Here is a 13,994-nt window from a genome sequence, read left to right as displayed (position 1 = left end):
GGAACTGAGAACCTCATTTGAAAAAGATTAACTTTTTTTTTCAGCTGCTAATTCCAACAGTAAAGATATTGCTAAAGGAAGGATTAATGTTAAAGGAATTCTGTGTCTAGGAAACCTGACCTCAAAGGAATTAATTACAGAAAACATATTAGGTACCAGTTCAAGTAAATCTTCAATTTAAAATGTCAGTTGCAAAACATAAATCTCTTTGGTAAGTTTTAAGTCATAATGTAAAAGTTGCAATCTGGACTCTAAACCAATTACAAAGAAAATACTCTATGCATGATTTCATATAAATATCCTTAACATACATTTTACATTTTTTACTCATCTATAGTGTGTAACAATTTTATGTAATATTTTCAGATTTTCTAAAATGTATTTTTAAAATGCATTGCAAGTTTACTTCAGATCTAACTATAGTATCTGCCTGATTGATATACTGTATTACTTCCCATAGTTCCCTTTTAAGGAGAATCATTCAGAAAGATCTTTTAGTCATATGAAGAAGCAAGTTCCATCAAAAGCCATCAGAGTCGTGTGTGTGTGTGTGTGTGTAAAATATAAACAAATGTGTTTTATTTATACAAATGTATCAAATATATAAAGTACAAAGCATATATGTGTTATATAGACACATACATACTAATATGTGAACATTAAAGTCAGAACAATGTATAAAGGGCTTTTAAAGTAACATTTGTTGACAGATGCTCATCAATATTTCCGTAAAATGTCGGTGACACTTACTGGAAGACATTGTTTTTAGCAGAGAAACTATTATCTGTTCCCAGTTGCTTTACTTGCCAGTAGGGTAATCCTCAATAAATCAGTTGGTATCCATCCCCCATAACCATAACTGTCCCCCACTTTTTTCTTAATCTGTGAAATGGGTAGAATAATTGACTGCAAAAGTGTTTAAGAACTTCACATAGAAAAGTCTGTACTAAGTATATAAATACAGCAAATGTACTTTGCTATTATGAATAATAAACCCTGTTTTCAATGTTTTTGTCAATGTCTAAATTTGACATTTTTCCTTTTATGAAATTTGAGTCATTAATTCTCCTTATAATTTCTGATATATATGAGTAAGTACTTTTCTATTTTGTGGTGAACTCTATTGAGAAGGGAATGCTTTTTAAATTCACGGTGTATATCATACTATACCACAGTGATGCAATTCAGTGAAATTTTTACAATTTAATTACAACATGTATAGAATTATTGAAAGCATAGTGTTTGTCATCTTTATTTTCTGAGGCTTTTATAACTAGCCTGAAGGTCCTTTTGATCCACTGAAAGACTAAAACAGGGGAAAAGTTCTTTATTATAGAAGTTGTGAAAAGAAAATAAAGATCTTATACTAGAATGATATTTACCAGTGACAATAAGTACTTTTGAAGGTATTTATAAGAAGTTATGCATCATCTCAAGAAAATAGATTGTAACACATTAGAAAAAATAAATAGTGTTCATTTGAGAATTCTAAAGAATTTAAGGGTATAGGTTAGTGATCTACTAACAAAAAATGAGCATATACCATTGAAAGATACCTTGAAGGAAAAAAGCAGTTGATAGAAATTGAATTCATCTTTTAAGTGTTGCTAATATGCTAATATTATATATTTGTAGAATGTATTGACATGGACTAAAAATCACAGTAATCAGAACTACGACATTTGTAGATAATGAAATAAAGAGGGAATAATCACATTTCCTAAGATGGGAAATATCGTTTTTCCCATTTTGGAAAATTTATAATAAAATTTTTATGTTACATGTATCTGGACAATGATGCTTACATAGAAATATTTTACATATTATGCACAGGTAAATTAATTTATACATTTAAAATAGAACATATAATTTGTTTCATATCTCAAAATTTTATACTTAAGCTTTTGTAAAAATAAGCAAAAATAAATTTCTTTGGCATAGTTTAACATAATTATTAAAATGGAAGAATATCTGGTTAACACTACAGTTCACAAAAACTAAAACATTGGTTATTAAAATATGAAGATAATTAAAAGAAACCGTTTAAGGAAAAGTGGTAAGTACAGTTAATAGAAAGGATACAAATCAAATATTAAAGTTAGAAGCTACACATAGCAAAGGAAAACTGTAACCATCCGAGCACCAGCTATTTAGGAGTTAATTTTTGTAATTATGTTAGACACCTTTCTGCCGTGATATAGTGGTGGCAGGAACAATAGATGAATAAAATTCCTCTTGATTAAAAGAAATAATCTATATCATGTCTTTCTTGCATCTTATTTTCAGAGAACCCATTTGACCTCAAATAATTTTTGAGACTTTTTTTCTTTAGATGTCTATGAAAATACAACAAAGGTTCTTACAAAGCTGGGTTTTCAGAAAAGGCGGGATGCTCATATTCTAGACTTTTATGTTATACTTGAGGGAGATATATTGTACACTAGAGGCATGATCGAAAAATAAAAGAATTTTAGGTGTAGGGATTTTTCTCGTGTGTTTGAAAATTGTTCAGAGTTAAATAGAATAAACTATTTGCCATTCTGCAGGTTGTACTATATGAAATAACAGTTTTCAAAGAGTTAGAATACTAAAAATTCACTTATCTGTGTGAATTTAACCTATCTTTGATGATTCAGAAGGTACTTCATACATTTCTGGTACCTTTGAATTAATATGAACCTGCATTACCATTATCATTAAGACATGCAGAGATATCAGCTGGTGGGGACTTATGATGAGACAAGGCCATATCAACTAAGTTAGTTAGTAACTATGGATATTCCATTCTTGTCTCCCTACAGTGCCAGTGTTACTATTTCCAGTTTTGATACCTTCATTCTCATAAAATTTTCCAAATTTAAAAATTAGTGAATTTCTTTGAATGTAAGTTTTTCAAAACACTGTTTATTCCTGGTTTTATCTGTAGGACTCTGAGGTCTCCCAGTGTTCATAGTTACAACTTTCCTACTTGGTAATTTCCAAAGAAATTCACCAGGTTGGTGGAAAAGTAGATGGAGAAGTAAGTGGCTGCTGCCCTAAAACAGAGAAACAGTGATTGTTCTCTGTCCCTCTGCTGACGCCACGTAGACACGTCCATCGACGCTCAACACTGGGGCTCTCGTGGGCTCAGTACACAATGGGTGGGAGTCAATGTTCTTTTAAAGGAAAAACTCTACCTTACAGTTTCCATTGGAGTTTGTAATCTTTTTATGTACAGTCCTTTGGACCTTGTTCATAGTTTGTCCCCTCTTTAAAAAAGAAAAAGATGTTTTTATTTCCCTTGGCCAATGTGTTTCCAAACTCATGTTTGTTCTTCTTGACTGTTATTATCAGGCCAGCACAGAGCCTAGAAACTTCAGATATTTGCAAAATATATCAGTTTCCATTTTACATCACTTTTCCTACAATGTGCACTTTACATTATGTGACTAGTCCTTTCTTAAGTTGCCTATATAGTAGTATTTGTTGAGGGTATTTAACTGCCTCCTCTTCATCTATGCTCCATGTGATAAATTTTGTGGCTCTCTTGTTTCCACATCCTGCCCTGTCTAAGGTGCGGCTTCTTCTTTTCCTTTTCAAGGGAACTGACCCCTCCCACTATCATTCAAAGTGAGGAAGATGAAACCTAAAATGTTTTCCCCAATCTTCTTCCACCTCTTTCTTTATTTTTTATTAAAATTGCAACATAAAAATGTCACTCTGAAGAAAAGCCTTGGGTTTATCATTCCCAGCCCCCCTTCCCTGGGAAGAGAATACATTACCTTTTAATCATGTTGGCCTTGCTTTTCCATAAGGCAATAAAAAAAAGTCTCAACAGAGGATGTCAGTTATAACATGTATAAAAAATGGAATTAAAAATGTTTGATGACACAGAATCAGTTCCATAGGGACTCCACCCTACCCCCACATTTCCCAAGTTTTTATTTTTTCCTTGTCCTCCTCTAGTCTCTCTTAATTTCTTCTTGCATGATTCCTCCTCCCAAACATATCCTTAGGATTTTAAACAGGCTCCCTTCTCCAATTTTTTAATTTTTCCCCTTCTTTCTCACTAGCATGCTTCTGCACTGAGTTTCTAATGACTCTGTACTTTGTCTACAAATATTCGTGACAGTTGGAAGTTGCAATCTACCTTCTCCTGTGATGCATTAACTGCACACGAACCAAGTTCTGTGCGATGATCTCCTTCTTCTTATTGACTAGATATGTGGACTGGCTTTCAATTCACTGCATAGTTTTCCAAATGGATTTATTTTGCTGGTACAGAAGCATGCCTCTATCATCAATCTTATCTTTCTTCTTTAATGATTTTTTACCTGTCTTCAAATTGGCCATTTTCCCCAATCACATTTCTGAATCTCCATTTCATGCACTGGATGTTAAACCCTACATTTTTCATGGTTTAACATGAAAGCATGCCCTATTATGTGGAATGCTGCCTTCTGAGTGTTTCCTAGAAACTCTACCTATCTCCCTTCAAGTGAATGTAGTAAGCGTCCTTCCCCTTTGTCCTGCTTGTTAGAGGCTGAGTGTTATGTCAGCTCCTAATGCATACTGCCTGCAATCTGAAAATGCAAATTCTGGTAGAAGCTCCCATAGGAAGTAACATGTTAGTTTAAGGGGTTCAAATTTCTCTCATCCTCTGTTTATTCTTAAGAAACATTTTCAGTAACCCATTTCACATGGACACCATTAAAGTTTTACTTTTTTTCTAAAAGCCTTCCTTGATTCTTTCCCCCTTTCTTTCTACTTTTTACCCTCACCTGGCTCCCCACCCTCAGCTGCCATGAGCCTGAAGTTCCCACAGAGACTGTGTGCAGTTACTGTGGTGCCGTGGGCAGCTTCCAAGGTGGCCCCCAAAGATCCCATCTCCTGTTGTTGTGCTGTCGTGCCCTTCCCTGAGCATGGACTGCGCATAGTAAACTGTTTCAAACAAACACAATAGGGCAAACGTGATGGGATGCTTTCTGAATTTAGATAACAAAAGTTCCACTCTTTCTCTGGCTTTTCTTGCTTGCTAACCACCTACCCTTTGGTGAGCTGCTGTATGCAGAGGCTCAGGTAACAAGGAAATGGGGGAGGCCTCTGACCCACAGTCAGCCAGAAACTGGGGGCCTCAGTCCAACAGCCCGCAGGAAACTGAACCTCACCCACGACCACATGAATGAGCTTGGAAATGGCTCCTTCTCCAATGAAGCCTTCACATGAGATGTCCCAGCCCTGGCTGACATTCTCATCACAATTGTGAGAAACCCATACCGAGAAGACCCAGCTAGGCTGCTCCCAAAATCCTGACCCACAAAGCCTGTGAAATAACAAATGTTTGTTATTAATGTCACTTAGTTTGGGGGTAATTTGTTACACATCAATAGATAGCTAATCTGTATGTGTTAAAAGTTTGGTTTATATGTATCAGGCTCTATTCATTAGTCTGTATAGGTAGTGATAGTGTTCCAAGGAAAGAGTCAGCTCTATTTCCCCAGGACCTAGCATAATGCCTGAACCATAATATTGGCTAAAAATATTTACTGCATAAAAGATCTAATGAGCACTTTCCAATTCTCTAAAACTTCTTTAATCACCGCTGCTGATGAGTTGGTGTATCAGTTGAGTTTTGTCTGAGTCTGTTCAGGCTTCTATAACAGAATGCCATAGACTGGGCAACTTACAAAGAACTGAAATTTATTTCTCACAGTTCTGGAGGCTGGAAGGTCAAAATGAAGGCGCTGGCAGATTTGATGTCTGGTGAGGGTGTCCTTCACAGTTGATTTGGTCATCTTCTTGCGTGTATCCATACATGGTGAAAGGAGCAGAGTACTTCTCCGGGGCCTCTTTTATAAGGGCACTAGTTCCACTCATGAGAGATCTACTACTATGACATAATAACCTCCCGAAGGCCCTACCTCCAAATATCACCGCATTGGGCATTACGATTTAACACACAAACTTTGGGAGGACACAAGGACTCAGTCTATAGCAGGTTTGTTGTTAACTGATTTAGGTAATCAGGAAAGCAACCATTGAAAGGGTAACAAGGAGCTCACAGACTCAAGGAAGGGTAGAGAAGCATGCTCAGGCACAAGCACCAAGAGTGGCTAAACCATGTCAAAGCTCAGCCAAGCTCCTACCTCAGGGACATTGATCAGGACATACTTGGGCACTTCTAGACTTTGGATTTCACCGCTGCCACTGTACATGATCTCTAGCCATTCTGGAGTGTTACATCCTTCCCTAAGACCTGAAGTTCAGGGTGGAGTCATCAGCTGGCTGAGCTGAAGTCATATGCCTGTGCCCCCCTGCCAGGGTACAGAGGCAAGTATTGTCTGTCCATTTTTTTGGTAGATTGAGGTGAGTTCGTCCCTCCCTCTGCAATCACCAAAGTGGTATGTCCCAAGGGGAAAGGAGTCAAATGCTGGGGAGCCAAAAATGACAAATGGTCGTGCTGTCAACAGTACTTGAAGTCTTTCTAGATTCAGTAGGAAACCCGCCCATTAGAGGAGCAGCTCTTTCCTCAGAAAGGGCTTTAGTATTTTCCTTTAAGTAATTTTGTTTTTCTTTTTTTTTTTGAAACTTTCTCACCTAATGGATTTCTTTTTTAGTACAAACTCTTTAAAATAATAGCCCATGCATAAATATTAACTGCTATTCCTTTCTTGCCACCCACGTGCCATCTATTATAGTCCATTTTCTACTCAGGTGTGTAAAGAAGTAAAAGAGCATGTTTATATGTTTTCTTTTCTCAGTTATGAAAAGGCTGAGATTAACATTTTTAGTCCAAAGAAAGAAACTTACAAAGCATCCAGTGCTGGGCCTGGTACCCACTGAAAAGTCAATGAATGGCATTTTCCTTTTTGCCACACATGTTTTCCACATGTAATTTGAGCTTTTCTCCCATAAAGTTTCACAATGGTACCCCTTGCCGTGGAACTAATTATTATAAATATTAATCTTCACTGCTCTTACCTGTATTTGTCAATTATTTATTTTTAGCCCCAACAAAAACCCACCCACTAATCCTAATTCTCATAATCTGGATTTTTTTTTCCTTTATATTATCACTTGCAATTTTGCTGGGCCTTCTTTCCTTCTTTCCAAATTTCTCCAACCTTCTGGTGGAGGTGGAATGTCCCACTAATGACTCCATCTGCTTGTTTTCCTGAATTTTTCTTGAACTCCTTTCTCTACCCCCATGTTTGCTTGTGTTCAAATACTGTTATCTTTCAAGCTCCTGGCTTTCTCTATTTCTTTTCCTTTTCACATTCTCTTTCTTTTGGCCTTCTTCATTCTTTATGCCCAAATACTTTTAAGGTTCTTTCTCACCCTGGCTAGTGTGGCTCAGTGGATTGAGTGCTGGCCCGAGAACCAAGCATCGCTGGTTCGATTCCCAGTCGGGGCACATGCCTGGGTTGCAGGCCAGGTCCCCAGTAGGGGGCAAATGAGAGGCAACTACACATTGATGTTTTTCTCCCTCCCTTCCCTTCTGTCTAAAAATAAATAAATATTTTTAAAAAGATCTGTTATAAAGGTTCTTTCTCAGCTCATTCAGTACGGGCCTGGTGCCTCTTTTGTGAAGTGGCAGCTGAAGAGACAGTGGTGCTTGCCATGGCCAGCAAAAATCCCAAGGAAAGGGCCAAGACTCAGAACAATGACCATATTAATTTAGAGGTGGTGGGGCAAGATGGTTCTGTGGTGCAGTTTAAGATTAAGAGGCCACACCATTTAGTAAACTAATGAAAGCCTATTGTGAACAACAGGGTTTGTCAATGAGGCAGATCAGATTCCAATTTGACAGGCAGCCAATCAATGAAACAGACACACCTGCACAGCTGGAACTGGAGGATGAAGATAGAATTGATGTGTTCCAGCGGCAGACAGGAGGTGCCTACTAGAAAGGGAACCGCTACTTCAGAACTCTGTTCCTCCAGACCAAGAAGGCATTCTCAGCTAGAAAACTGGTCCCACCACATCTTAACAACTACAGTATAGTTTCCCCTAAACTTTCATTTCCCCTTCCCCATTCCTTTATTGTACTGATATATATGCACAAGCATTTGCATTTGTTTTAACTAAATGTCCCATGGTATGTTTTGGTCAGCATCAAACAGAAGTAGGATCGGGTTCTCTGAAAGTACCCTCTTTCTCCACTAGTGGCATGCTCATTCAGCTCTTACCTTCCCATTTTCCAGTGTTATTTTGTTCTCACTGTTTAGCAAAAAAAAAAAAAAAAAAAAAAGAACAGCATAAAAACCCTTACATACTTTGTTTAATTGGAGAATTTTAATGTTTTCTATCTATCATTGTAAAAACAAGGACAATTTTATAACTTTTTTGTACATAGCTATTACATGTAGGGCAATCCATCTTTAAGAAGGGATAAATTACTCTGAAAGAAATGAATCCTAGATAGTTTTCCTTCAAGGCAAGTGCCTTGTTTAAAATTAAAAAATAAAAATCAAATAAAAGCTTTTTTGCATCTTCTCTCATATTCAGCCTCATATTCACACTTCTATCTTAATTGAAGAACTGTCTGAGACTGTTTCTCTCTCTTTATCTGCCTGTTTTGCTTCATGTCAACTATCATTTTTAACCATGCATCATTAATTCAACTTACATTTATTATATATTTATTCTCTCACTAGAACTGCATTAAGTGCTAAGGAGACCAAAAGAGAATAAACTGCATTCTGTCTTCAAGAGCTCAAGATCTAGCAAAGACAGAAAACTTCTAAAACAAAACAAAACAAAACAAAAAACACAAAGAACAACAACAAAAAAAAACACATAAGTGCGATCCTAAGAAGATAATCAAAATGCTTGAGAGCACAACAAAAGGAGAGGTGGATTCTGCTTGAGAGAAGCAGGCTTTCCAGAAAAGATAGTATCCACCTGGGTCCTGATGGATGAACAGGGTTTTGCCAGACAGAAGTGAGGAAAGCTATTCCAGGCACGCGGCTGAGTAAAGCCTTGGGTTTCGGGGGGCGGGGGGGGGGGGGGGGGGGGGGTTCCGGAAGGCGATGAGAGGAGTCTGAAATCTAGCCCGCGTTCTGCGTGTTCCCTGGCGCAGGGCTGCAGCCGCCCAGAAGGAACACAACGACATCACCAGTGGAACAAAAGTGCACGATGTCTAAGAAGGAGGTATCATGCCGCCTACCATTTTTAGCATTTTGCTTCATATTTCTACACTTGAAACCCCTATTCATGAGCCTTTTCAAATTTAAATTTGCTAGATTAATACACACAGTAGATGAGTGGCCAGCCTCAGAATCTGCAGGGTTTCCAGGAAAATGGGTTATTTCATTGTTTTCTTTCTCACATTTACAATATGTTTCAATACACACAATGATAAATTATCTCCTTAACTACAGAAATATCTTTAGCTATTTTTCCAAATAAATATTTATTGCCTTTGACTTAATTAAAGCTACTAATACAAAGTTCAGTCATAAGTTCTTTTCCTTTTCTTTGCCTACTTTCTATTTTGTTCTTCCAGAAAAAAATGGCTCATTTCTAACACACACACACACACACACACACACACACACACACACACATACCCTGACTTCCTGGAATTAAAATAAACTATCATTTTAAACCTGAGAGCAACCTAAAAAGCATAAGAACTAAACTTATACCTCTCATCTACTGACACAGAAACAAAATCTCAGACATTAAGGGATTTACTACAAATCATGGAGTTAGTTATCAGAAGAATCATCTCCAACAGGAGTCCTTGCTGATGTTTCCATGTTGTTAGTGAATCATTTGGTCTTTTTTTGTTTAATAACCCTTAGATCCTTTCTCTTTAATCCTTACCCATGGACATTTTTTTTTCTTTCATTGCTTTTAGAGAGAGATAAAGGGAGAGAGGGGGAGAGGAAGAGAGGAAGAAACATCAATCAGTTGCCTCCCATATGCACCTGGACAAGGAATCGACCTTGCCCAGACTAGGAATCCCATGTGAAACCCAGGCGTGCGCCCCCACCAGAAATGGAACTCTCAACCCTTCAGTTACTACTGGATGATGCCCCCACCAACTGAGCCACATCGACCAGGACCATTTGGTCTTCACATCAGAAACTTAATTTGGCATGCATTTTTCCTTTGTTAACTTTTTTATTTTTAACTTTGAAATCTCTGCAAACCTAGGGAATTAATACATATTCCAACAAGTTCCTTTCCTTTTTCAAATATTAATTTCCCTATTGCCAGTGTTTTTCCATACCTGTGACTTTGGTTCTCTCTTTCTATGATGGCTTATAATTGGCTCCCTGATTGCTTTACCAATGCCATGTTTAGGATGTTCTCAGACCCTTCCAGAATGATCCTGCCTTTCTGCCTGGGCTGAAGGCCCCTATGTTTCATCCTTCATCCACTTGCTGGCATCCCGACTACCTTCTGACTACTCTGCTGTCCCCCATAGGGGGCGTGACAGAAAGGGTCTCCTGCAAGGCAGATCTCCATACCGACCCCCGTTAGCTTTAGCCCTGCTTTCATTCTTAGAATTTGTGTTCCTCTTTCTAGAAAGGTCCACACAAAGTCTTAGTTTTTAGAAACAGTTTAGGGGTAGCATATAAATATGGCACTAATGAATACACAACTTAAAATATACACATGAACTCTCTTACCATAGTAACATCTTTATATTTATTACTTTCTCTCTCGAGCCCTGGAACTTCACTTTATAAGATCCACTTCAAGTAGCCAGAGCAGTCTTTTAAAAATAAAAACCGGGCTGTGTCACTCCTTGTTAAAAATTCTCCAGTGCTTTTCCATTGCAATTAGACTGAAATCCAGGCCCCTTACCACAGTGTATATGGCCCTGCAGGATATGGCCCCTGTACCTCTCTGACTTCCTGTTTCTTTGCTCACCTCTCCTGTCTCACTGAGCCCATGCTCCACTGACCTTTCTCTTTCCCAGACTCACCGAGCTCCTCCTTACTTCAGGGCCTTTGCACCTCCTGTGCTCTCTGCCTGGAAGGATCACCCCACAGAGCCCTGCTTGGCTGCTCCTTTCCAGCACTCTGCACCCTCTGCTCTTATTCCCTACTCCATCACTTCTGTTTTCCTCATTTGATACAACCACTCTCTGAAATTATCTTGTTCATTTATTTGTTGGTTTATTATTATTATTGGCATCCTCCCTCTGGACTAGCACTGTCCAACGGAACTTCCTGCAGTAATGGAAATGTTCTCTATGCTGCACAATTTGGTAGCCAGTAGCTGCATGTGGTAATTGAACACTTGAAATGTGGTTAGTGAGACACAAGTATGTTTTGTGTGGCTTTATCTAAGAAGTCAACAAATACTAGAAAACATCTGCAAACTCTTGTATAAAAGTCTTTGAGTGTCTACTGCTGAAATATTACTGTAATTCTGATGGCTCTGCTTTAATAAAAACCTAACAAAGCAAGTCAGGGGAAAGGAAAATAAAATAAAATAAAGTAAAATAAAATAAAATTAAATTAAATTAAAGTAAAGTAAAGTAAATTAAAAAAACATAAAATAATGGTGAGAGAGTTTCTGCAGGGCAATGGTAGCCCAAATAGTGCCTTGGTGTGAATTAGGTGGAGGGGTCATCTCTGGGGGACATGGAGGGGTCATCTTGGGGGATATGGCCTCCCAGGCTCACACCTTCCTTGGAGAGAAGAGTATGATCTGGATTTGATTCAGTGCTCACCTCCTAAGCAGGCTCCTTTATGCAGGGCCAGCCTACACAATTGCAAGAGTTTGCCCAGTGTTTCTGCAAAGAGTTAAAAGTACTTGTATTCTTCAGGCTAGGATGGTTTGAATGGTGGACAACTAATCACATAATAACATTTTATAAGCTTGTAAGGTAAATGTTTATATATATGGGGAGAAAGAGAGATTGAAAGACAGAGGGCAAAGGAAAATTTTGTTTATCAATCTTGAAACACTAGAATTAGGGGACCTCTTTGAAACTGCAGTGCTCTAACTCAAAAATTTTTTTAAAGCAATTAATACTTTTCATAAATAAGCTTCTGAAATTTACACTCCCAGATTATAGATTAAAATGTATGCCTGTTAAACAAGAGTTCCAATATACAATTATAGATAAAAAGAATAACTCAGCCCTTAAATATAATTTACTATTTCAAAATTCAAATCTTCATGATCTCAAGCCTAAAGAATCCTGGTGATCTATTCCTATTCGTGCCCACGACTACCTCTCTTAGACTCTGAACTTGGGAGGTTATCAGTGGCTCCTAGCTTTCCAGAATCATATTTTTCCCTGCCTCCTCCATCCTGGATTGATCTGTGACACTCTCTCTGATGACCACCCACTCCTTGGAATTCAACAAACATTTTATAGAGAACTTATTATGTGCCAGACACTGTGTAAAATCACAAGGAAATAAAAATCTGTTCCCCAAAGGAGTTCATAGTTTATTGGGGGAGGCAGGCATGTAAATAAGTAATTTCACTACAGTATGATGAATGCAAAGGAGATATGTGGTCTGGAGCCTTAAGTAGCATACAGAATGGAATAACTAACAGCACTTAGAGATAGGAAAGCAGAGAGTTCTTTCCTAAGAAAGAGCCCGAGTTTAAACAATGGTCAAAAGTTTACCTGCAAGATAGTGTAGAAGGCCTGCCATTCCAAATAGAAGGGACACAACATACAAAAGATGGAAATGTGAACAAGCAGAAAACAACAAATAGTCTGGAACTGTGAGAATGAGATGTGTGAATGGAGACACAGTAGGCAGTAAGGCTTCCTCAGCCCTGAGGCTGGAAGCAGAGAAATAATAGGATCAGATTTGTGTGTTGGAAAGATCACCATGCATGTAGGGTGTAGGGAAGGGGGAAGAGGAAGGCAAAGAGACCAGTTAGGGATGATTATAGTGAGCCAGGGCTATGAGGGTCAGAATTCTAATGACAGGCCTTGGCAGCAAGGATTTGAGTTGTAGGTCATTCTTGTGTAACCTGGAGATTGTACCCAAGCCTTGGTGATTGGTTGAATTGGTGGGATGGGAAATGGTGGAAGAAATGATGGCTCCCAGATCTCTGGCTTCGGTAGATCAGGGAATGGGAGTGTTATCCACCAAATCGGGGTGGAGCAAAGGTAGGAGAAGTGTTGCTGAAGAGACAGTGAGCTTGTCTCGAACTTGCTAATTTGCACAATGTCAGATATTGAACACTGATAGAAGAGGGTAAACCAATTTCAGCTTCACCACTGAAGTATGTATCTCACCCTAGGCAAATTTGACAACTTCTCTGGGCTTTGGTTTCCTTACCTATAAAGCTGTTGGCACATTGCCTGGCATACAATGTTTTCATATTATCAAATTTCCCCCAACAGCCCTGTGAGGAATGGGAAAGACACTATTATTCTCAAGAAATTGAGCCCCAAGTAAACTGCAGAAATTATAATGTTTTGTATAAAAGCAACACGTGAAATAATAGTTTATTTGCTATTGTTGTATTTTCCTTGCGTTGTACTCAGAGTCAGTACTACAATAATTCACATGTAATTGGTCTTTAATTCTCCCAGGATGATAATGGCTTTCTCAATTTCATGACAGCCTGAAGGCAAAGGCTGGTCCTCGCTAATATTTATGCAGAGTGCTGAGAACACAGGACATCCTCAGTCCATGCTTACTGATGGTGTAAGCCTACAGAAATGGACCAGCTGAGTGTCTGGAGCTTCCTTTGGTAGTTTGTTCTGCCTTCAGCTGCCTTTGGATGGCGTTTATCCCACAGGGGAAAATATAGAATTCTCTGGGCAATATTGCATATTACATACTAAAGAATCTATGCATAGGCTGTGTTATGTATTTGCAGAAATCACAATATTCTGGATTTACTATGCTTCCAAACTGGAGCATTATAATGCTAGAAATTAAGAAATATTCATTTTAATTTATGTTGGCAGTAAAATTGAGTAATACGATCATGCTGAAAATGCCCTGGGTCTGTTGCAGAGTAAAATGTTGTTTTTAAAAAACTAACAACTTTGAGCACAAGGCAGTTTCTGT

The 13,994-nt window shown here is 38.2% G+C and overlaps 1 pseudogene; it reads left to right on the top strand.

The window, feature by feature from the left end:
* Positions 1–7,599: 7,599 nt before the first annotated feature.
* LOC114506909 lies at positions 7,600–7,942 on the top strand (annotated as a pseudogene).
* The last annotated feature ends 6,052 nt before the right edge of the window (positions 7,943–13,994 follow it).

Source organism: Phyllostomus discolor, chromosome 9 (genome assembly GCF_004126475.2).
Source record: "Phyllostomus discolor isolate MPI-MPIP mPhyDis1 chromosome 9, mPhyDis1.pri.v3, whole genome shotgun sequence".
Lineage (NCBI taxonomy): Eukaryota > Metazoa > Chordata > Mammalia > Chiroptera > Phyllostomidae > Phyllostomus > Phyllostomus discolor.
This window is presented reverse-complemented; position numbering and strand designations above follow the sequence as displayed.